At 45.5% G+C, this 19191-nt stretch overlaps 61 pseudogenes; all 61 read left to right on the top strand.

Annotated features, from left to right (window-relative positions):
• Positions 1–15: 15 nt before the first annotated feature.
• LOC140081656 (5S ribosomal RNA) lies at positions 16–134 on the top strand (annotated as a pseudogene).
• A 70-nt stretch (positions 135–204) lies between these two features.
• LOC140081127 (5S ribosomal RNA) lies at positions 205–323 on the top strand (annotated as a pseudogene).
• Positions 324–393: 70 nt separating this feature from the next.
• LOC140101325 (5S ribosomal RNA) lies at positions 394–512 on the top strand (annotated as a pseudogene).
• Positions 513–582: 70 nt separating this feature from the next.
• LOC140091482 (5S ribosomal RNA) lies at positions 583–701 on the top strand (annotated as a pseudogene).
• Positions 702–771: 70 nt separating this feature from the next.
• LOC140096237 (5S ribosomal RNA) lies at positions 772–890 on the top strand (annotated as a pseudogene).
• A 629-nt stretch (positions 891–1519) lies between these two features.
• Positions 1520–1638, top strand: LOC140081128 (5S ribosomal RNA; annotated as a pseudogene).
• A 251-nt stretch (positions 1639–1889) lies between these two features.
• LOC140101251 (5S ribosomal RNA) lies at positions 1890–2008 on the top strand (annotated as a pseudogene).
• A 70-nt stretch (positions 2009–2078) lies between these two features.
• Positions 2079–2197, top strand: LOC140101834 (5S ribosomal RNA; annotated as a pseudogene).
• Positions 2198–2456: 259 nt separating this feature from the next.
• LOC140081130 (5S ribosomal RNA) lies at positions 2457–2575 on the top strand (annotated as a pseudogene).
• A 70-nt stretch (positions 2576–2645) lies between these two features.
• On the top strand, positions 2646–2764 carry LOC140089330 (5S ribosomal RNA; annotated as a pseudogene).
• Positions 2765–2834: 70 nt separating this feature from the next.
• LOC140101327 (5S ribosomal RNA) lies at positions 2835–2953 on the top strand (annotated as a pseudogene).
• A 70-nt stretch (positions 2954–3023) lies between these two features.
• Positions 3024–3142, top strand: LOC140095449 (5S ribosomal RNA; annotated as a pseudogene).
• Positions 3143–3212: 70 nt separating this feature from the next.
• Positions 3213–3331, top strand: LOC140081131 (5S ribosomal RNA; annotated as a pseudogene).
• A 70-nt stretch (positions 3332–3401) lies between these two features.
• LOC140081132 (5S ribosomal RNA) lies at positions 3402–3520 on the top strand (annotated as a pseudogene).
• A 70-nt stretch (positions 3521–3590) lies between these two features.
• On the top strand, positions 3591–3709 carry LOC140081133 (5S ribosomal RNA; annotated as a pseudogene).
• Positions 3710–3779: 70 nt separating this feature from the next.
• Positions 3780–3898, top strand: LOC140081134 (5S ribosomal RNA; annotated as a pseudogene).
• A 70-nt stretch (positions 3899–3968) lies between these two features.
• Positions 3969–4087, top strand: LOC140081135 (5S ribosomal RNA; annotated as a pseudogene).
• A 259-nt stretch (positions 4088–4346) lies between these two features.
• Positions 4347–4465, top strand: LOC140086837 (5S ribosomal RNA; annotated as a pseudogene).
• A 70-nt stretch (positions 4466–4535) lies between these two features.
• LOC140085913 (5S ribosomal RNA) lies at positions 4536–4654 on the top strand (annotated as a pseudogene).
• A 70-nt stretch (positions 4655–4724) lies between these two features.
• LOC140081136 (5S ribosomal RNA) lies at positions 4725–4843 on the top strand (annotated as a pseudogene).
• Positions 4844–4913: 70 nt separating this feature from the next.
• On the top strand, positions 4914–5032 carry LOC140089863 (5S ribosomal RNA; annotated as a pseudogene).
• A 70-nt stretch (positions 5033–5102) lies between these two features.
• LOC140081137 (5S ribosomal RNA) lies at positions 5103–5221 on the top strand (annotated as a pseudogene).
• Positions 5222–5480: 259 nt separating this feature from the next.
• On the top strand, positions 5481–5599 carry LOC140086838 (5S ribosomal RNA; annotated as a pseudogene).
• A 259-nt stretch (positions 5600–5858) lies between these two features.
• LOC140083780 (5S ribosomal RNA) lies at positions 5859–5977 on the top strand (annotated as a pseudogene).
• A 70-nt stretch (positions 5978–6047) lies between these two features.
• Positions 6048–6166, top strand: LOC140086163 (5S ribosomal RNA; annotated as a pseudogene).
• A 259-nt stretch (positions 6167–6425) lies between these two features.
• Positions 6426–6544, top strand: LOC140081138 (5S ribosomal RNA; annotated as a pseudogene).
• Positions 6545–6614: 70 nt separating this feature from the next.
• On the top strand, positions 6615–6733 carry LOC140090210 (5S ribosomal RNA; annotated as a pseudogene).
• Positions 6734–6803: 70 nt separating this feature from the next.
• LOC140101328 (5S ribosomal RNA) lies at positions 6804–6922 on the top strand (annotated as a pseudogene).
• Positions 6923–6992: 70 nt separating this feature from the next.
• Positions 6993–7111, top strand: LOC140101329 (5S ribosomal RNA; annotated as a pseudogene).
• A 68-nt stretch (positions 7112–7179) lies between these two features.
• Positions 7180–7298, top strand: LOC140094779 (5S ribosomal RNA; annotated as a pseudogene).
• A 70-nt stretch (positions 7299–7368) lies between these two features.
• Positions 7369–7487, top strand: LOC140101330 (5S ribosomal RNA; annotated as a pseudogene).
• Positions 7488–7557: 70 nt separating this feature from the next.
• LOC140083369 (5S ribosomal RNA) lies at positions 7558–7676 on the top strand (annotated as a pseudogene).
• A 70-nt stretch (positions 7677–7746) lies between these two features.
• Positions 7747–7865, top strand: LOC140101331 (5S ribosomal RNA; annotated as a pseudogene).
• A 70-nt stretch (positions 7866–7935) lies between these two features.
• On the top strand, positions 7936–8054 carry LOC140084669 (5S ribosomal RNA; annotated as a pseudogene).
• A 70-nt stretch (positions 8055–8124) lies between these two features.
• Positions 8125–8243, top strand: LOC140096681 (5S ribosomal RNA; annotated as a pseudogene).
• Positions 8244–8313: 70 nt separating this feature from the next.
• LOC140096160 (5S ribosomal RNA) lies at positions 8314–8432 on the top strand (annotated as a pseudogene).
• Positions 8433–8691: 259 nt separating this feature from the next.
• LOC140098074 (5S ribosomal RNA) lies at positions 8692–8810 on the top strand (annotated as a pseudogene).
• Positions 8811–9621: 811 nt separating this feature from the next.
• On the top strand, positions 9622–9740 carry LOC140096654 (5S ribosomal RNA; annotated as a pseudogene).
• Positions 9741–9810: 70 nt separating this feature from the next.
• On the top strand, positions 9811–9929 carry LOC140078685 (5S ribosomal RNA; annotated as a pseudogene).
• A 70-nt stretch (positions 9930–9999) lies between these two features.
• Positions 10000–10118, top strand: LOC140085138 (5S ribosomal RNA; annotated as a pseudogene).
• Positions 10119–10566: 448 nt separating this feature from the next.
• LOC140084719 (5S ribosomal RNA) lies at positions 10567–10685 on the top strand (annotated as a pseudogene).
• Positions 10686–10755: 70 nt separating this feature from the next.
• On the top strand, positions 10756–10874 carry LOC140090786 (5S ribosomal RNA; annotated as a pseudogene).
• Positions 10875–11133: 259 nt separating this feature from the next.
• On the top strand, positions 11134–11252 carry LOC140083054 (5S ribosomal RNA; annotated as a pseudogene).
• A 637-nt stretch (positions 11253–11889) lies between these two features.
• Positions 11890–12008, top strand: LOC140078526 (5S ribosomal RNA; annotated as a pseudogene).
• Positions 12009–12645: 637 nt separating this feature from the next.
• LOC140089035 (5S ribosomal RNA) lies at positions 12646–12764 on the top strand (annotated as a pseudogene).
• A 70-nt stretch (positions 12765–12834) lies between these two features.
• On the top strand, positions 12835–12953 carry LOC140101332 (5S ribosomal RNA; annotated as a pseudogene).
• Positions 12954–13401: 448 nt separating this feature from the next.
• Positions 13402–13520, top strand: LOC140085315 (5S ribosomal RNA; annotated as a pseudogene).
• Positions 13521–13590: 70 nt separating this feature from the next.
• Positions 13591–13709, top strand: LOC140083494 (5S ribosomal RNA; annotated as a pseudogene).
• Positions 13710–13968: 259 nt separating this feature from the next.
• Positions 13969–14087, top strand: LOC140101333 (5S ribosomal RNA; annotated as a pseudogene).
• A 440-nt stretch (positions 14088–14527) lies between these two features.
• LOC140081139 (5S ribosomal RNA) lies at positions 14528–14646 on the top strand (annotated as a pseudogene).
• A 441-nt stretch (positions 14647–15087) lies between these two features.
• LOC140096655 (5S ribosomal RNA) lies at positions 15088–15206 on the top strand (annotated as a pseudogene).
• A 70-nt stretch (positions 15207–15276) lies between these two features.
• On the top strand, positions 15277–15395 carry LOC140078686 (5S ribosomal RNA; annotated as a pseudogene).
• Positions 15396–15465: 70 nt separating this feature from the next.
• On the top strand, positions 15466–15584 carry LOC140085139 (5S ribosomal RNA; annotated as a pseudogene).
• Positions 15585–16032: 448 nt separating this feature from the next.
• On the top strand, positions 16033–16151 carry LOC140084720 (5S ribosomal RNA; annotated as a pseudogene).
• A 70-nt stretch (positions 16152–16221) lies between these two features.
• Positions 16222–16340, top strand: LOC140090787 (5S ribosomal RNA; annotated as a pseudogene).
• A 259-nt stretch (positions 16341–16599) lies between these two features.
• On the top strand, positions 16600–16718 carry LOC140089036 (5S ribosomal RNA; annotated as a pseudogene).
• Positions 16719–17355: 637 nt separating this feature from the next.
• On the top strand, positions 17356–17474 carry LOC140078527 (5S ribosomal RNA; annotated as a pseudogene).
• Positions 17475–18111: 637 nt separating this feature from the next.
• Positions 18112–18230, top strand: LOC140089037 (5S ribosomal RNA; annotated as a pseudogene).
• Positions 18231–18300: 70 nt separating this feature from the next.
• Positions 18301–18419, top strand: LOC140083227 (5S ribosomal RNA; annotated as a pseudogene).
• Positions 18420–18867: 448 nt separating this feature from the next.
• Positions 18868–18986, top strand: LOC140078915 (5S ribosomal RNA; annotated as a pseudogene).
• A 70-nt stretch (positions 18987–19056) lies between these two features.
• LOC140094628 (5S ribosomal RNA) lies at positions 19057–19175 on the top strand (annotated as a pseudogene).
• Positions 19176–19191: the final 16 nt, after the last annotated feature.

The following is a 19191-nucleotide window of genomic DNA, read 5'->3' on the forward strand; positions in this document are numbered from 1 at the left end:
AACTGAACAGCTGCTGTCAACGGCCATTCTAAGCTGAATGTGCCTGCTCTCGTCAGATCGCAGCAGCAATGCAGCTTAAGGCTTGACAAGTACCAGCATGGGAGACTGGCTGGGAATCCCAAGTTCCGTTGACCTTTTTGAACCTGAAAATTGTGTTAGTTTCTCTATGAGATAGTAAAAGAAGGTTCAAACTGAACAGCTGCTGTCAACGGCCATTCTAAGCTGAATGTGCCTGCTCTCGTCAGATCGCAGCAGCAATGCAGCTTAAGGCTTGGCAAGTACCAGCATGGGAGACTGGCTGGGAATCCCAAGTTCTGTTGACCTTTTTGAACTTAAAAATTGTGTTAGTTTTTCTATGAGATAGTAAAAGAAGGTTCAAATTGAACAGCTGCTGTCAACGGCCATTCTAAGCTGAATGTGCCTGCTCTCGTCAGATCGCAGCAGCAATGCAGCTTAAGGCTTGGCAAGTACCAGCATGGGAGACTGGCTGGGAATCCCAAGTTCCGTTGACCTTTTTGAACCTGAAAATTGTGTTAGTTTCTCTATGAGATAGTAAAAGAAGGTTCAAACTGAACAGCTGCTGTCAACGGCCATTCTAAGCTGAATGTGCCTGCTCTCGTCAGATCGCAGCAGCAATGCAGCTTAAGGCTTGGCAAGTAACAGCATGGGAGACTGGCTGGGAATCCCAAGTTCCGTTGACCTTTTTGAACCTGAAAATTGTGTTAGTTTCTCTATGAGATAGTAAAAGAAGGTTCAAATTGAACAGCTGCTGTCAACGGCCATTCTAAGCTCAATGTGCCTGCTCTCGTCAGATCGCAGCAGCAATGCAGCTTAAGGCTTGGCAAGTACCAGCATGGGAGACTGGCTGGGAATCCCAAGTTCCGTTAACCTTTTTGAACCTGAAAATTGTGTTAGTTTCTCTATGAGATAGTAAAAGAAGGTTCAAATTGAACAGCTGCTGTCAACGGCCATTCTATGCTGAATGTGCCTGCTCTTGTCAGATCGCAGCATCAATGCAGCTTAAGGCTTGGCAAGTACCAGCATGGGAGACTGGCTGGGAATCCCAAGTTCTGTTGACCTTTTTGAACCTGAAAATTGTTAGTTTCTCTGTCAAAGATGGTAAAAGAAGGTTCAAATTGAACAGCTGCTGTCAACGGCCATTCTAAGCTGAATGTGCCTGCTCTTGTCAGATCGCAGCAGCTTAAGGCTTGGCAAGTACCAGCATGGGAGACTGGCTGGGAATCCCATGTTCTGTTGACCTTTTTGAACCTGAAAATTGTGTTAGTTTCTCTATGAGATAGTAAAAGAAGGTTCAAATTGAACAGCTGCTGTCAACGGCCATTCTAAGCTGAATGTGCGTGCTCTTGTCGGATCACAGCAGCGATGCGGCTTAAGGCTTGGCAAGTACCAGCATGGGAGACTGGCTGTGAATCCCAAGTTCCGTTGACCTTTTTGAACCTGAAAATTGTGTTAGTTTCTCTATGAGATAGTAAAAGAAGGTTCAAACTGAACAGCTGCTGTCAACGGCCATTCTAAGCTGAATGTGCCTGCTCTCGTCAGATCGCAGCAGCAATGCAGCTTAAGGCTTGGCAAGTACCAGCATGGGAGACTGGCTGGGAATCCCAAGTTCTGTTGACCTTTTTGAACCTGAAAATTGTGTTAGTTTCTCTATGAGATAGTAAAAGAAGGTTCAAATTGAACAGCTGCTGTCAACGGCCATTCTAAGCTGAATGTGCCTGCTCTTGTCAGATCGCAGCAGCTTAAGGCTTGGCAAGTACCAGCATGGGAGGCTGGCTGGGAATCCCAAGTTCCGTTGAACTTTTTGAACCTGAAAATTGTGTTAGTTTCTCTATGAGATAGTAAAAGAAGGTTCAAATTGAACAGCTGCTGTCAACGGCCATTCTAAGCTGAATGTGCCTGCTCTCATCAGATCGCAGCAGCAATGCAGCTTAAGGCTTGGCAAGTACCAGCATGGGAGACTGGCTGGGAATCCCAAGTTCCGTTGACCTTTTTGAACCTGAAAATTGTGTTAGTTTCTCTATGAGATAGTAAAAGAAGGTTCAAATTGAACAGCTGCTGTCAACGGCCATTCTAAGCTGAATGTGCCTGCTCTCGTCAGATCGCAGCAGCAATGCAGCTTAAGGCTTGGCAAGTACCAGCATAGGAGACTGGCTGGGAATCCCAAGTTCCGTTGACCTTTTTGAACCTGAAAATTGTGTTAGTTTCTCTATGAGATAGTAAAAGAAGGTTCAAATTGAACAGCTGCTGTCAACGGCCATTCTAAGCTGAATGTGCGTGCTCTTGTCGGATCACAGCAGCGATGCGGCTTAAGGCTTGGCAAGTACCAGCATGGGAGACTGGCTGTGAATCCCAAGTTCCGTTGACCTTTTTGAACCTGAAAATTGTGTTAGTTTCTCTATGAGATAGTAAAAGAAGGTTCAAACTGAACAGCTGCTGTCAACGGCCATTCTAAGCTGAATGTGCCTGCTCTCGTCAGATCGCAGCAGCAATGCAGCTTAAGGCTTGGCAAGTACCAGCATGGGAGACTGGCTGGGAATCCCAAGTTCTGTTGACCTTTTTGAACCTGAAAATTGTGTTAGTTTTTCTATGAGATAGTAAAAGAAGGTTCAAATTGAACAGCTGCTGTCAACGGCCATTCTAAGCTGAATGTGCCTGCTCTCGTCAGATCGCAGCAGCAATGCAGATTAAGGCTTGGCAAGTACCAGCATGGGAGACTGGCTGGGAATCCCAAGTTCTGTTGACCTTTTTGAACCTGAAAATTGTTAGTTTCTCTGTCAAAGATGGTAAAAGAAGGTTCAAATTGAACAGCTGCTGTCAACGGCCATTCTAAGCTGAATGTGCCTGCTCTCGTCAGATCGCAGCAGCAATGCAGCTTAAGGCTTGGCAAGTACCAGCATGGGAGACTGGCTGGGAATCCCAAGTTCCGTTGACCTTTTTGAACCTGAAAATTGTGTTAGTTTCTCTATGAGATAGTAAAAGAAGGTTCAAACTGAACAGCTGCTATCAACGGCCATTCTAAGCTGAATGTGCCTGCTCTCGTCAGATCGCAGCAGCAATGCAGCTTAAGGCTTGGCAAGTACCATCATGGGAGACTGGCTGTGAATCCCAAGTTCCGTTGACCTTTTTGAACCTGAAAATTGTGTTAGTTTCTCTATGAGATAGTAAAAGAAGGTTCAAATTGAACAGCTGCTGTCAACGGCCATTCTAAGCTGAATGTGCCTGCTCTCGTCAGATCGCAGCAGCAATGCAGCTTAAGGCTTGGCAAGTACCAGCATGGGAGACTGGCTGGGAATCCCAAGTTCTGTTGACCTTTTTGAACCTGAAAATTGTGTTAGTTTCTCTATGAGATAGTAAAAGAAGGTTCAAATTGAACAGCTGCTGTCAACGGCCATTCTAAGCTGAATGTGCCTGCTCTCGTCAGATCGCAGCAGCAATGCAGCTTAAGGCTTGGCAAGTACCAGCATGGGAGACTGGCTGGGAATCCCAAGTTCTGTTGACCTTTTTGAACCTGAAAATTGTGTTAGTTTCTCTATGAGATAGTAAAAGAAGGTTCAAACTGAACAGCTGCTGTCAACGGCCATTCTAAGCTGAATGTGCCTGCTCTCGTCAGATCGCAGCAGCAATGCAGCTTAAGGCTTGGCAAGTACCAGCATGGGAGACTGGCTGGGAATCCCAAGTTCTGTTGACCTTTTTGAACCTGAAAATTGTTAGTTTCTCTGTCAAAGATGGTAAAAGAAGGTTCAAATTGAACAGCTGCTGTCAACGGCCATTCTAAGCTGAATGTGCCTGCTCTCGTCAGATCGCAGCAGCAATGCAGCTTAAGGCTTGGCAAGTACCAGCATGGGAGACTGGCTGGGAATCCCAAGTTCTGTTGACCTTTTTGAACCTGAAAATTGTGTTAGTTTCTCTATGAGATAGTAAAAGAAGGTTCAAATTGAACAGCTGCTGTCAACGGCCATTCTAAGCTGAATGTGCCTGCTCTCGTCAGATCGCAGCAGCAATGCAGCTTAAGGCTTGGCAAGTACCAGCATGGGAGACTGGCTGGGAATCCCAAGTTCTGTTGACCTTTTTGAACCTGAAAATTGTGTTAGTTTCTCTATGAGATAGTAAAAGAAGGTTCAAACTGAACAGCTGCTGTCAACGGCCATTCTAAGCTGAATGTGCGTGCTCTTGTCGGATCACAGCAGCGATGCGGCTTAAGGCTTGGCAAGTACCAGCATGGGAGACTGGCTGCGAATCCCAAGTTCCGTTGACCTTTTTGAACCTGAAAATTGTGTTAGTTTCTCTATGAGATAGTAAAAGAAGGTTCAAATTGAACAGCTGCTGTCAACGGCCATTCTAAGCTGAATGTGCCTGCTCTCGTCAGATCGCAGCAGCAATGCAGCTTAAGGCTTGGCAAGTACCAGCATGGGAGACTGGCTGGGAATCCTAAGTTCTGTTGACCTTTTTGAACCTGAAAATTGTGTTAGTTTCTCTATGAGATAGTAAAAGAAGGTTCAAATTGAACAGCTGCTGTCAACGGCCATTCTAAGCTGAATGTGCCTGCTCTCGTCAGATCGCAGCAGCAATGCAGCTTAAGGCTTGGCAAGTACCAGCATGGGAGATTGGCTGGGAATCCCAAGTTCCGTTGACCTTTTTGAACCTGAAAATTGTTAGTTTCTCTGTCAAAGATGGTAAAAGAAGGTTCAAATTGAACAGCTGCTGTCAACGGCCATTCTAAGCTGAATGTGCCTGCTCTCGTCAGATCGCAGCAGCAATGCAGCTTAAGGCTTGGCAAGTACCAGCATGGGAGACTGGCTGGGAATCCCAAGTTCTGTTGACCTTTTTGAACCTGAAAATTGTGTTAGTTTTTCTATGAGATAGTAAAAGAAGGTTCAAATTGAACAGCTGCTGTCAACGGCCATTCTAAGCTGAATGTGCCTGCTCTCGTCAGATCGCAGCAGCAATGCAACTTAAGGCTTGGCAAGTACCAGCATGGGAGACTGGCTGGGAATCCCAAGTTCTGTTGACCTTTTTGAACCTGAAAATTGTGTTAGTTTCTCTATGAGATAGTAAAAGAAGGTTCAAATTGAACAGCTGCTGTCAACGGCCATTCTAAGCTGAATGTGCCTGCTCTCGTCAGATCGCAGCAGCAATGCAGCTTAAGGCTTGGCAAGTACCAGCATGGGAGACTGGCTGGGAATCCCAAGTTCTGTTGACCTTTTTGAACCTGAAAATTGTGTTAGTTTCTCTATGAGATAGTAAAAGAAGGTTCAAACTGAACAGCTGCTGTCAACGGCCATTCTAAGCTGAATGTGCGTGCTCTTGTCGGATCACAGCAGCGATGCGGCTTAAGGCTTGGCAAGTACCAGCATGGGAGACTGGCTGCGAATCCCAAGTTCCGTTGACCTTTTTGAACCTGAAAATTGTGTTAGTTTCTCTATGAGATAGTAAAAGAAGGTTCAAATTGAACAGCTGCTGTCAACGGCCATTCTAAGCTGAATGTGCCTGCTCTCGTCAGATCGCAGCAGCAATGCAGCTTAAGGCTTGGCAAGTACCAGCATGGGAGACTGGCTGGGAATCCTAAGTTCTGTTGACCTTTTTGAACCTGAAAATTGTGTTAGTTTCTCTATGAGATAGTAAAAGAAGGTTCAAATTGAACAGCTGCTGTCAACGGCCATTCTAAGCTGAATGTGCCTGCTCTCGTCAGATCGCAGCAGCAATGCAGCTTAAGGCTTGGCAAGTACCAGCATGGGAGATTGGCTGGGAATCCCAAGTTCCATTGACCTTTTTGAACCTTAAAATTGTTAGTTTCTCTGTCAAAGATGGTAAAAGAAGGTTCAAATTGAACAGCTGCTGTCAATGGCCATTCTAAGCTGAATGTGCCTGCTCTCGTCAGATCGCAGCAGCAATGCAGCTTAAGGCTTGGCAAGTACCAGCATGGGAGACTGGCTGGGAATCCCAAGTTCTGTTGACCTTTTTGAACCTGAAAATTGTGTTAGTTTTTCTATGAGATAGTAAAAGAAGGTTCAAATTGAACAGCTGCTGTCAACAGCCATTCTAAGCTTAATGTGCCTGCTCTCGTCAGATCGCAGCAGCAATGCAGCTTAAGGCTTGGCAAGTACCAGCATGGGAGACTGGCTGGGAATCCCAAGTTCTGTTGACCTTTTTGAACCTGAAAATTGTGTTAGTTTCTCTATGAGATAGTAAAAGAAGGTTCAAACTGAACAGCTGCTGTCAACGGCCATTCTAAGCTGAATGTGCGTGCTCTTGTCGGATCACAGCAGCGATGCGGCTTAAGGCTTGGCAAGTACCAGCATGGGAGACTGGCTGCGAATCCCAATTTCCGTTGACCTTTTTGAACCTGAAAATTGTGTTAGTTTCTCTATGAGATAGTAAAAGAAGGTTCAAATTGAACAGCTGCTGTCAACGGCCATTCTAAGCTGAATGTGCCTGCTCTCGTCAGATCGCAGCAGCAATGCAGCTTAAGGCTTGGCAAGTACCAGCATGGGAGACTGGCTGGGAATCCCAAGTTCTGTTGACCTTTTTGAACCTGAAAATTGTGTTAGTTTCTCTATGAGATAGTAAAAGAAGGTTCAAATTGAACAGCTGCTGTCAACGGCCATTCTAAGCTGAATGTGCCTGCTCTCGTCAGATCGCAGCAGCAATGCAGCTTAAGGCTTGGTAAGTACCAGCATTGGAGATTGGCTGGGAATCCCAAGTTCCGTTGACCTTTTTGAACCTGAAAATTGTTAGTTTCTCTGTCAAAGATGGTAAAAGAAGGTTCAAATTGAACAGCTGCTGTCAACGGCCATTCTAAGCTGAATGTGCCTGCTCTCGTCAGATCGCAGCAGCAATGCAGCTTAAGGCTTGGCAAGTACCAGCATGGGAGACTGGCTGGGAATCCCAAGTTCCGTTGACCTTTTTGAACCTGAAAATTGTGTTAGTTTCTCTATGAGATAGTAAAAGAAGGTTCAAATTGAACAGCTGCTGTCAACGGCCATTCTAAGCTGAATGTGCCTGCTCTCGTCAGATCGCAGCAGCAATGCAGCTTAAGGCTTGGCAAGTACCAGCATGGGAGACTGGCTGGGAATCCCAAGTTCCGTTGACCTTTTTGAACCTGAACATTGTGTTAGTTTCTCTGAGATAGTAAAAGAAGGTTCAAATTGAACAGCTGCTGTCAACGGCCATTCTAAGCTGAATGTGCCTGCTCTCGTCAGATCGCAGCAGAAATGAAGCTTAAGGCTTGGCAAGTACCAGCATGGGAGACTGGCTGGGAATCCCAAGTTCCGTTGACCTTTTTGAACCTGAAAATTGTGTTAGTTTCTCTATGAGATAGTAAAAGAAGGTTCAAATTGAACAGCTGCTGTCAACGGCCATTCTAAGCTGAATGTGCCTGCTCTCGTCAGATCGCAGCAGCAATGCAGCTTAAGGCTTGGCAAGTACCAGCATGGGAGACTGGCTGGGAATCCCAAGTTCCGTTGACCTTTTTGAACCTGAAAATTGTGTTAGTTTCTTTATGAGATAGTAAAAGAAAGTAGAAATTAGGCAGCTGCTGTCAACGGCCATTCTAAGCTGAATGTGCCTGCTCTCGTCAGATCGCAGCAACAATGCAGCTTAAGGCTTGGCAAGTACCAGCTTGGGAGACTGGCTGGGAATCCCAAGTTCTGTTGACCTTTTTGAACCTGAAAATTGTTAGTTTCTCTGTCAAAGATGGTAAAAGAAGGTTCAAATTGAACAGCTGCTGTCAACGGCCATTCTAAGCTGAATGTGCCTGCTCTCGTCAGATCGCAGCAGCAATGCAGCTTAAGGCTTGGCAAGTACCAGCATGGGAGACTGGCTGGGAATCCCAAGTTCCGTTGACCTTTTTGAACCTGAAAATTGTGTTACTTTCTCTATGAGATAGTAAAAGAAGGTTCAAACTGAACAGCTGCTGTCAACGGCCATTCTAAGCTGAATGTGCCTGCTCTCGTCAGATCGCAGCAGCAATGCAGCTTAAGGCTTGGAAAGTACCAGCATGGGAGACTGGCTGGGAATCCCAAGTTCCGTTGACCTTTTTGAACCTGAAAATTGTGTTATTTTCTCTATGAGATAGTAAAAGAAAGTAGAAATTAGGCAGCTGCTGTCAACTGCCATTCTAAGCTGAATGTGCCTGCTCTCGTCAGATCGCAGCAGCAATGCAGCTAAAGGCTTGGCAAGTACCAGCATGGGAGACTGGCTGGGAATGCCAAGTTCCGTTGACCTTTTTGAACCTGAAAATTGTTAGTTTCTCTGTCAAAGATGGTAAAAGAAGGTTCAAATTGAACAGCTGCTGTCAACGGCCATTCTAAGCTGAATGTGCCTGCTCTCGTCAGATCGCAGCAGCAATGCAGCTTAAGGCTTGGCAAGTACCAGCAGGGGAGACTGGCTGGGAATCCCAAGTTCCGTTAACCTTTTTGAACCTGAAAATTGTGTTAGTTTCTCTATGAGATAGTAAAAGAAGGTTCAAACTGAACAGCTGCTGTCAACGGCCATTCTAAGCTGAATGTGCCTGCTCTCGTCAGATCGCAGCAGCAATGCCGCTTACGGCTTGGCAAGTACCAGCATGGGAGACTGGCTTGGAATCCCAAGTTCCGTTGACCTTTTTGAACCTGAAAATTGTGTTAGTTTCTCTATGAGATAGTAAAAGAAGGTTCAAATTGAATAGCTGCTGTCAACGGCCATTCTAAGCTGAATGTGCCTGCTCTCGTCAGATCGCAGCAGAAATGCAGCTTAAGGCTTGGCAAGTACCAGCATGGGAGACTGGCTGCGAATTCCATGTTCCGTTGACCTTTTTGAACCTGAAAATTGTGTTAGTTTCTCTATGAGATAGTAAAAGAAGGTTCAAATTGAACAGCTGCAGTCAACGGCCATTCTAAGCTCAATGTGCGTGCTCTTGTCAGATCGCAGCAGCAATGCAGCTTAAGGCTTGGCAAGTACCAGCAAGGGAGACTGGCTGGGAATCCCAAGTTCTGTTGACCTTTTTGAAACTAAAAAATGTGTTAGTTTCTCTATGAGATAGTAAAAGAAGGTTCAAATTGAACAGCTGCTGTCAACGGCCATTCTAAGCTGAATGTGCCTGCTCTCGTCAGATCGCAGCAGCTTAAGGCTTGGCAAGTACAAGCATGGGAGACTGGCAGGGAATCCCAAGTTCCGTTGACCTTTTTGAACCTGAAAATTGTGTTAGTTTCTCTATGAGATAGTAAAAGAAGGTTCAAATTGAACAGCTGCTGTCAACGGCCATTCTAAGCTGAATGTGCGTGCTCTTGTCAGATCGCAGCGGCGATGCAGCTTAAGGCTTGGCAAGTACCAGCAAGGGAGACTGGCTGGGAAACCCAAGTTCTGTTGACCTTTTTGAGCCTGAAAATTGTGTTAGTTTCTCTATAAGATAGTAAATGAAGGTTCAAATTGAACAGCTGCTGTCAACGGCCATTCTAAGCTGAATGTGCCTGCTCTCGTCAGATCGCAGCAGCTTAAGGCTTGGCAAGTACCAGCATGGGAGACTGGCTGGGAATCCCAAGTTCCGTTGACCTTTTTGAACTTAAAAAATTGTGTTAGTTTCTCTATGAGATAGTAAAAGAAGGTTCAAATTGAAGAGCTGCTGTCAACGGCCATTCTACGCTGAATGTGCCTGCTCTCGTCAGATCGCAGCAGCAATGCAGCTTAAGGCTTGGCAAGTACCAGCATGGGAGACTGGCTTGGAATTCCAAGTTCTGTTGACCTTTTTGAACCTGAAAATTGTGTTAGTTTCTCTATGAGATAGTAAAAGAAGGTTCAAATTGAACAGCTGCTGTCAACGGCCATTCTAAGCTGAATGTGCCTGCTCTCGTCAGATCGCAGCAGCAATGCAGCTTAAGGCTTGGCAAGTACCAGCATGGGAGACTGGATGGGAATCCCAAGTTCCGTTGACCTTTTTGAACCTGAAAATTGTGTTAGTTTCTCTATGAGATAGTAAAAGAAGGTTCAAATTAAACAGCTGCTGTCAACGGCCATTCTAAGCTGAATGTGCCTGCTCTCGTCAGATCGCAGCAGCAATGCAGCTTAAGGCTTGGCAAGTACCAGCATGGGAGACTGGCTGGGAATCCTAAGTTCCGTTGACCTTTTTGAACCTAAAAATTGTGTTAGTTTTTCTATGAGATAGTAAAAGAAGGTTCAAATTGAACAACTGCTGTCAACGGCCATTCTAAGCTGAATGTGCGTGCTCTTGTCAGATCGCAGCAGCGATGCAGCTTAAGGCTTGGCAAGTACCAGCATGGGAGACTGGCTGCGAATCCCAAGTTCCGTTGCCCTTTTTGAACCTGAAAATTGTGTTAGTTTCTCTATGAGATAGTAAAAGAAGGTTCAAATTGAACAGCTGCTGTCAACGGCCATTCTAAGCTGAATGTGCGTGCTCTTGTCAGATCGCAGCAGCGATGCAGCTTAAGGCTTGGCAAGTACCAGCATGGGAGACTGGCTAGGAATCCCAAGTTCTGTTGACCTTTTTGAACCTGAAAATTGTGTTAGTTTCTCTATGAGATAGTAAAAGAAGGTTCAAATTGAACAGCTGCTGTCAACGGCCATTCTAAGCTGAATGTGCCTGCTCTCGTCAGATCGCAGCAGCAATGCAGCTTAAGGCTTGGCAAGTACCAGCATGGGAGACTGGCTAGGAATCCCAAGTTCCGTTGACCTTTTTGAACCTGAAAATTGTGTTAGTTTCTCTATGAGATAGTAAAAGAAGGTTCAAATTGAACAGCTGCTGTCAACGGCCATTCTAAGCTGAATGTGCCTGCTCTCGTCAGATCGCAGCAGCAATGCAGCTTAAGGCTTGGCAAGTACCAGCATGGGAGACTGGTTGAGAATCCCAAGTTCTGTTGACCTTTTTGAACCTGAAAATTGTGTTAGTTTCTCTATGAGATAGTAAAAGAAGGTTCAAATTGAACAGCTGCTGTCAACGGCCATTCTAAGCTGAATGTGCGTGCTCTTGTCAGATCGCAGCGGCGATGCAGCTTAAGGCTTGGCAAGTACCAGCAAGGGAGACTGGCTGGGAATCCCAAGTTCTGTTGACCTTTTTGAACCTGAAAATTGTGTTAGTTTCTCTATGAGATAGTAAAAGAAGGTTCAAATTGAACAGCTGCTGTCAACGGCTATTCTAAGCTGAATGTGCCTGCTCTCGTCAGATCGCAGCAGCAATGCAGCTTAAGGCTTGGCAAGTACCAGCATGGGAGACTGGCTGGGAATCCCAAGTTCCGTTGACCTTTTTGAACCTGAAAATTGTGTTAGTTTCTCTATGAGATAGTAAAAGAAGGTTCAAATTGAACAGCTGCTGTCAACGCCCATTCTAAGCTGAATGTGCGTGCTCTTGTCGTATCGCAGCAGCGATGCAGCTTAAGGCTTGGCAAGTACCAGCATGGGAGACTGGCTGCGAATCCCAAGTTCCGTTGACCTTTGTGAACCTGAAAATTGTGTTAGTTTCTCTATGAGATAGTAAAAGAAGGTTCAAATTGAACAGCTGCTGTCAACGGCTATTCTAAGCTGAATGTGCGTGCTCTTGTCAGATCGCAGCAGCGATGCAGCTTAAGGCTTGGCAAGTACCAGCATGGGAGACTGGCTGGGAATCCCAAGTTCTGTTGACCTTTTTGAACCTGAAAATTGTGTTAGTTTCTCTATGAGATAGTAAAAGAAGGTTCAAACTGAACAGCTGCTGTCAACGGCCATTCTAAGCTGAATGTGCCTCCTATCGTCAGATCGCAGCAGCAATGCAGCTTAAGGCTTGGCAAGTACCAGCATGGGAGACTGGCTGAGAATCCCAAGTTCCGTTGACCTTTTTGAACCTGAAAATTGTGTTAGTTTCTCTATGAGATAGTAAAAGAAGGTTCAAATTGAACAGCTGCTGTCAACGGCCATTCTAAGCTGAATGTGCCTGCTCTCGTCAGATCGCAGCAGCAATGCAGCTTAAGGCTTGGCAAGTACCAGCATGGGAGACTGAATGGGAATCCCAAGTTCCGTTGACCTTTTTGAACCTGAAAATTGTGTTAGTTTCTCTATGAGATAGTAAAAGAAGGTTCAAATTAAACAGCTGCTGTCAACGGCCATTCTAAGCTGAATGTGCCTGCTCTCGTCAGATCGCAGCAGCAATGCAGCTTAAGGCTTGGCAAGTACCAGCATGGGAGACTGGCTGGGAATCCTAAGTTCCGTTGACGTTTTTGAACCTAAAAATTGTGTTAGTTTTTCTATGAGATAGTAAAGGAAGGTTCAAATTGAACAACTGCTGTCAACGGCCATTCTAAGCTGAATGTGCGTGCTCTTGTCAGATCGCAGCAGCGATGCAGCTTAAGGCTTGGCAAGTACCAGCATGGGAGACTGGCTGCGAATCCCAAGTTCCGTTGCCCTTTTTGAACCTGAAAATTGTGTTAGTTTCTCTATGAGATAGTAAAAGAAGGTTCAAATTGAACAGCTGCTGTCAACGGCCATTCTAAGCTGAATGTGCGTGCTCTTGTCAGATCGCAGCAGCGATGCAGCTTAAGGCTTGGCAAGTACCAGCATGGGAGACTGGCTAGGAATCCCAAGTTCTGTTGACCTTTTTGAACCTGAAAATTGTGTTAGTTTCTCTATGAGATAGTAAAAGAAGGTTCAAATTGAACAGCTGCTGTCAACGGCCATTCTAAGCTGAATGTGCCTGCTCTTGTCAGATCGCAGCAGCAATGCAGCTTAAGGCTTGGCAAGTACCAGCATGGGAGACTGGCTGGGAATCCCAAGTTCCGTTGACCTTTTTGAACCTGAAAATTGTGTTAGTTTCTCTATGAGATAGTAAAAGAAGGTTCAAATTGAACAGCTGCTGTCAACGGCCATTCTAAGCTGAATGTGCCTGCTCTCGTCAGATCGCAGCAGCAATGCAGCTTAAGGCTTGGCAAGTACCAGCATGGGAGACTGGCTGGGAATCCCAAGTTCCGTTGACCTTTTTGAACCTGAAAATTGTGTTAGTTTCTCTATGAGATAGTAAAAGAAGGTTCAAATTGAACAGCTGCTGTCAACGCCCATTCTAAGCTGAATGTGCGTGCTCTTGTCGGATCGCAGCAGCGATGCAGCTTAAGGCTTGGCAAGTACCAGCATGGGAGACTGGCTGCGAATCCCAAGTTCTGTTGACCTTTTTGAACCTGAAAATTGTGTTAGTTTCTCTATGAGATAGTAAAAGAAGGTTCAAATTGAACAGCTGCTGTCAACGGCCATTCTAAGCTGAATGTGCGTGCTCTTGTCAGATCGCAGCGGCGATGCAGCTTAAGGCTTGGCAAGTACCAGCAAGGGAGACTGGCTGGGAATCCCAAGTTCTGTTGACCTTTTTGAACCTGAAAATTGTGTTAGTTTCTCTATGAGATAGTAAAAGAAGGTTCAAATTGAACAGCTGCTGTCAACGGCCATTCTAAGCTGAATGTGCTTGCTCTCGTCAGATCGCAGCAGCAATGCAGCTTAAGGCTTGGCAAGTACCAGCATGGGAGACTGGCTGGGAATCCCAAGTTCTGTTGACCTTTTTGAACCTGAAAATTGTTAGTTTCTCTGTCAAAGATGGTAAAAGAAGGTTCAAATTGAACAGCTGCTGTCAACGGCCATTCTAAGCTGAATGTGCCTGCTCTCGTCAGATCGCAGCAGCAATGCAGCTTAAGGCTTGGCAAGTACCAGCATGGGAGACTGGCTGGGAATCCCAAGTTTCGTTGACCTTTTTGAACCTGAAAATTGTGTTAGTTTCTCTATGAGATAGTAAAAGAAGGTTCAAATTGAACAGCTGCTGTCAACGGCCATTCTAAGCTGAATGTGCGTGCTCTTGTCGGATCACAGCAGCGATGCAGCTTAAGGCTTGGCAAGTACCAGCATGGGAGACTGGCTGCGAATCCCAAGTTCCGTTGACCTTTTTGAACCTGAAAATTGTTAGTTTCTCTGTCAAAGATGGTAAAAGAAGGTTCAAACTGAACAGCTGCTGTCAACGGCCATTCTAAGCTGAATGTGCCTGCTCTCGTCAGATCGCAGCAGCAATGCAGCTTAAGGCTTGGCAAGTACCAGCATGGGAGACTGGCTGGGAATCCCAAGTTCCGTTGACCTTTTTGAGCCTGAAAATTGTGTTAGTTTCTCTATGAGATAGTAAAAGAAGGTTCAAACTGAACAGCTGCTGTCAACGGCCATTCTAAGATGAATGTGCCTGCTCTCGTCAGATCGCAGCAGCAATGCAGCTTAAGGCTTGGCAAGTACCAGCAAGGGAGACTGGCTGGGAATCCCAATTTCTGTTGACCTTTTTGAAACTAAAAAATGTGTTAGTTTCTCTATGAGATAGTAAAAGAAGGTTCAAATTGAACAGCTGCTGTCAACGGCCATTCTAAGCTGAATGTGCCTGCTCTCGTCAGATCGCAGCAGCTTAAGGCTTGGCAAGTACAAGCATGGGAGACTGGCAGGGAATCCCAAGTTCCGTTGACCTTTTTGAACCTGAAAATTGTGTTAGTTTCTCTATGAGATAGTAAAAGAAGGTTCAAATTGAACAGCTGCTGTCAACGGCCATTCTAAGCTGAATGTGCCTGCTCTCGTCAGATCGCAGCAGCAATGCAGCTTAAGGCTTGGCAAGTACCAGCATGGGAGACTGGCTGGGAATCCCAAGTTCTGTTGACCTTTTTGAACCTGAAAATTGTGTTAGTTTCTCTATGAGATAGTAAAAGAAGGTTCAAATTGAACAGCTGCTGTCAACGGCCATTCTAAGCTGAATGTGCGTGCTCTTGTCAGATCGCAGCGGCGATGCAGCTTAAGGCTTGGCAAGTACCAGCAAGGGAGACTGGCTGGGAATCCCAAGTTCTGTTGACCTTTTTGAGCCTGAAAATTGTGTTAGTTTCTCTATAAGATAGTAAATGAAGGTTCAAATTGAACAGCTGCTGTCAACGGCCATTCTAAGCTGAATGTGCCTGCTCTCGTCAGATCGCAGCAGCTTAAGGCTTGGCAAGTACCAGCATGGGAGACTGGCTGGGAATCCCAAGTTCCGTTGACCTTTTTGAACTTAAAAAATTGTGTTAGTTTCTCTATGAGATAGTAAAAGAAGGTTCAAATTGAAGAGCTGCTGTCAACGGCCATTCTACGCTGAATGTGCCTGCTCTCGTCAGATCGCAGCAGCAATGCAGCTTAAGGCTTGGCAAGTACCAGCATGGGAGACTGGCTTGGAATTCCAAGTTCTGTTGACCTTTTTGAACCTGAAAATTGTGTTAGTTTCTCTATGAGATAGTAAAAGAAGGTTCAAATTGAACAGCTGCTGTCAACGGCCATTCTAAGCTGAATGTGCCTGCTCTCGTCAGATCGCAGCAGCAATGCAGCTTAAGGCTTGGCAAGTACCAGCATGGGAGACTGGATGGGAATCCCAAGTTCCGTTGACCTTTTTGAACCTGAAAATTGTGTTAGTTTCTCTATGAGATAGTAAAAGAAGGTTCAAATTAAACAGCTGCTGTCAACGGCCATTCTAAGCTGAATGTGCCTGCTCTCGTCAGATCGCAGCAGCAATGCAGCTTAAGGCTTGGCAAGTACCAGCATGGGAGACTGGCTGGGAATCCTAAGTTCCGTTGACCTTTTTGAACCTAAAAATTGTGTTAGTTTTTCTATGAGATAGTAAAAGAAGGTTCAAATTGAACAACTGCTGTCAACGGCCATTCTAAGCTGAATGTGCGTGCTCTTGTCAGATCGCAGCAGCGATGCAGCTTAAGGCTTGGCAAGTACCAGCATGGGAGACTGGCTGCGAATCCCAAGTTCCGTTGCCCTTTTTGAACCTGAAAATTGTGTTAGTTTCTCTATGAGATAGTAAAAGAAGGTTCAAATTGAACAGCTGCTGTCAACGGCCATTCTAAGCTGAATGTGCGTGCTCTTGTCAGATCGCAGCAGCGATGCAGCTTAAGGCTTGGCAAGTACCAGCATGGGAGACTGGCTAGGAATCCCAAGTTCTGTTGACCTTTTTGAACCTGAAAATTGTGTTAGTTTCTCTATGAGATAGTAAAAGAAGGTTCAAATTGAACAGCTGCTGTCAACGGCCATTCTAAGCTGAATGTGCCTGCTCTCGTCAGATCGCAGCAGCAATGCAGCTTAAGGCTTGGCAAGTACCAGCATGGGAGACTGGCTAGGAATCCCAAGTTCCGTTGACCTTTTTGAACCTGAAAATTGTGTTAGTTTCTCTATGAGATAGTAAAAGAAGGTTCAAATTGAACAGCTGCTGTCAACGGCCATTCTAAGCTGAATGTGCCTGCTCTCGTCAGATCGCAGCAGCAATGCAGCTTAAGGCTTGGCAAGTACCAGCATGGGAGACTGGTTGAGAATCCCAAGTTCTGTTGACCTTTTTGAACCTGAAAATTGTGTTAGTTTCTCTATGAGATAGTAAAAGAAGGTTCAAATTGAACAGCTGCTGTCAACGGCCATTCTAAGCTGAATGTGCGTGCTCTTGTCAGATCGCAGCGGCGATGCAGCTTAAGGCTTGGCAAGTACCAGCAAGGGAGACTGGCTGGGAATCCCAAGTTCTGTTGACCTTTTTGAACCTGAAAATTGTGTTAGTTTCTCTATGAGATAGTAAAAGAAGGTTCAAATTGAACAGCTGCTGTCAACGGCCATTCTAAGCTGAATGTGCCTGCTCTTGTCAGATCGCAGCAGCAATGCAGCTTAAGGCTTGGCAAGTACCAGCATGGGAGACTGGCTGGGAATCCCAAGTTCCGTTGACCTTTTTGAACCTGAAAATTGTGTTAGTTTCTCTATGAGATAGTAAAAGAAGGTTCAAATTGAACAGCTGCTGTCAACGCCCATTCTAAGCTGAATGTGCGTGCTCTTGTCGTATCGCAGCAGCGATGCAGCTTAAGGCTTGGCAAGTACCAGCATGGGAGACTGGCTGCGAATCCCAAGTTCCGTTGACCTTTGTGAACCTGAAAATTGTGTTAGTTTCTCTATGAGATAGTAAAAGAAGGTTCAAATTGAACAGCTGCTGTCAACGGCTATTCTAAGCTGAATGTGCGTGCTCTTGTCAGATCGCAGCAGCGATGCAGCTTAAGGCTTGGCAAGTACCAGCATGGGAGACTGGCTGGGAATCCCAAGTTCTGTTGACCTTTTTGAACCTGAAAATTGTGTTAGTTTCTCTATGAGATAGTAAAAGAAGGTTCAAACTGAACAGCTGCTGTCAACGGCCATTCTAAGCTGAATGTGCCTCCTCTCGTCAGATCGCAGCAGCAATGCAGCTTAAGGCTTGGCAAGTACCAGCATGGGAGACTGGCTGAGAATCCCAAGTTCCGTTGACCTTTTTGAACCTGAAAATTGTGTTAGTTTCTCTATGAGATAGTAAAAGAAGGTTCAAATTGAACAGCTGCTGTCAACGGCCATTCTAAGCTGAATGTGCCTGCTCTCGTCAGATCGCAGCAGCAATGCAGCTTAAGGCTTGGCAAGTACCAGCATGGGAGACTGAATGGGAATCCCAAGTTCCGTTGACCTTTTTGAACCTGAAAATTGTGTTAGTTTCTCTATGAGATAGTAAAAGAAGGTTCAAATTAAACAGCTGCTGTCAACGGCCATTCTAAGCTGAATGTGCCTGCTCTCGTCAGATCGCAGCAGCAATGCAGCTTAAGGCTTGGCAAGTACCAGCATGGGAGACTGGCTGGGAATCCTAAGTTCCGTTGACGTTTTTGAACCTAAAAATTGTGTTAGTTTTTCTATGAGATAGTAAAGGAAGGTTCAAATTGAACAACTGCTGTCAACGGCCATTCTAAGCTGAATGTGCGTGCTCTTGTCAGATCGCAGCAGCGATGCAGCTTAAGGCTTGGCAAGTACCAGCATGGGAGACTGGCTGCGAATCCCAAGTTCCGTTGCCCTTTTTGAACCTGAAAATTGTGTTAGTTTCTCTATGAGATAGTAAAAGAAGGTTCAAATTGAACAGCTGCTGTCAACGGCCATTCTAAGCTGAATGTGCGTGCTCTTGTCAGATCGCAGCAGCGATGCAGCTTAAGGCTTGGCAAGTACCAGCATGGGAGACTGGCTAGGAATCCCAAGTTCTGTTGACCTTTTTGAACCTGAAAATTGTGTTAGTTTCTCTATGAGATAGTAAAAGAAGGTTCAAATTGAACAGCTGCTGTCAACGGCCATTCTAAGCTGAATGTGCCTGCTCTTGTCAGATCGCAGCAGCAATGCAGCTTAAGGCTTGGCAAGTACCAGCATGGGAGACTGGCTGGGAATCCCAAGTTCCGTTGACCTTTTTGAACCTGAAAATTGTGTTAGTTTCTCTATGAGATAGTAAAAGAAGGTTCAAATTGAACAGCTGCTGTCAGCGGCCATTCTAAGCTGAATGTGCCTGCTCTCGTCAGATCGCAGCAGCAATGCAGCTTAAGGCTTGGCAAGTACCAGCATGGGAGACTGGCTGGGAATCCCAAGTTCCGTTGACCTTTTTGAACCTGAAAATTGTGTTAGTTTCTCTATGAGATAGTAAAAGAAGGTTCAAATTGAACAGCTGCTGTCAACGCCCATTCTAAGCTGAATGTGCGTGCTCTTGTCGGATCGCAGCAGCGATGCAGCTTAAGGCTTGGCAAGTACCAGCATGGGAGACTGGCTGCGAATCCCAAGTTCCGTTGACCTTTTTGAACCTGAAAATTGTGTTAGTTTCTCTATGAGATAGTAAAAGAAGGTTCAAATTGAACAGCTGCTGTCAACGGCTATTCTAAGCTGAATGTGCGTGCTCTTGTCAGATCGCAGCAGCGATGCAGCTTAAGGCTTGGCAAGTACCAGCATGGGAGACTGGCTGGGAATCCCAAGTTCTGTTGACCTTTTTGAACCTGAAAATTGTGTTAGTTTCTCTATGAGATAGTAAAAGAAGGTTCAAATTGAACAGCTGCTGTCAACGGCCATTCTAAGCTGAATGTGCCTGCTCTCGTCAGATCGCAGCAGCAATGCAGCTTAAGGCTTGGCAAGTACCAGCATGGGAGACTGGCTGGGAATACCAAGTTCCGTTGACCTTTTTGAACCTGAAAATTGTGTTAGTTTCTCTATGAGATAGTAAAAGAAGGTTCAAACTGAACAGCTGCTGTCAACGGCCAGTCTAAGCTGAATGTGCCTGCTCTCGTCAGATCGCAGCAGCAATGCAGCTTAAGGCTTGGCAAGTACCAGCATGGGAGACTGGCTGAGAATCCCAAGTTCCGTTGACCTTTTTGAACCTGAAAA

The sequence above is a fragment of the Engystomops pustulosus genome, chromosome 9, assembly GCF_040894005.1.
Source record: "Engystomops pustulosus chromosome 9, aEngPut4.maternal, whole genome shotgun sequence".
Taxonomy (NCBI): Eukaryota; Metazoa; Chordata; class Amphibia; order Anura; family Leptodactylidae; genus Engystomops; species Engystomops pustulosus.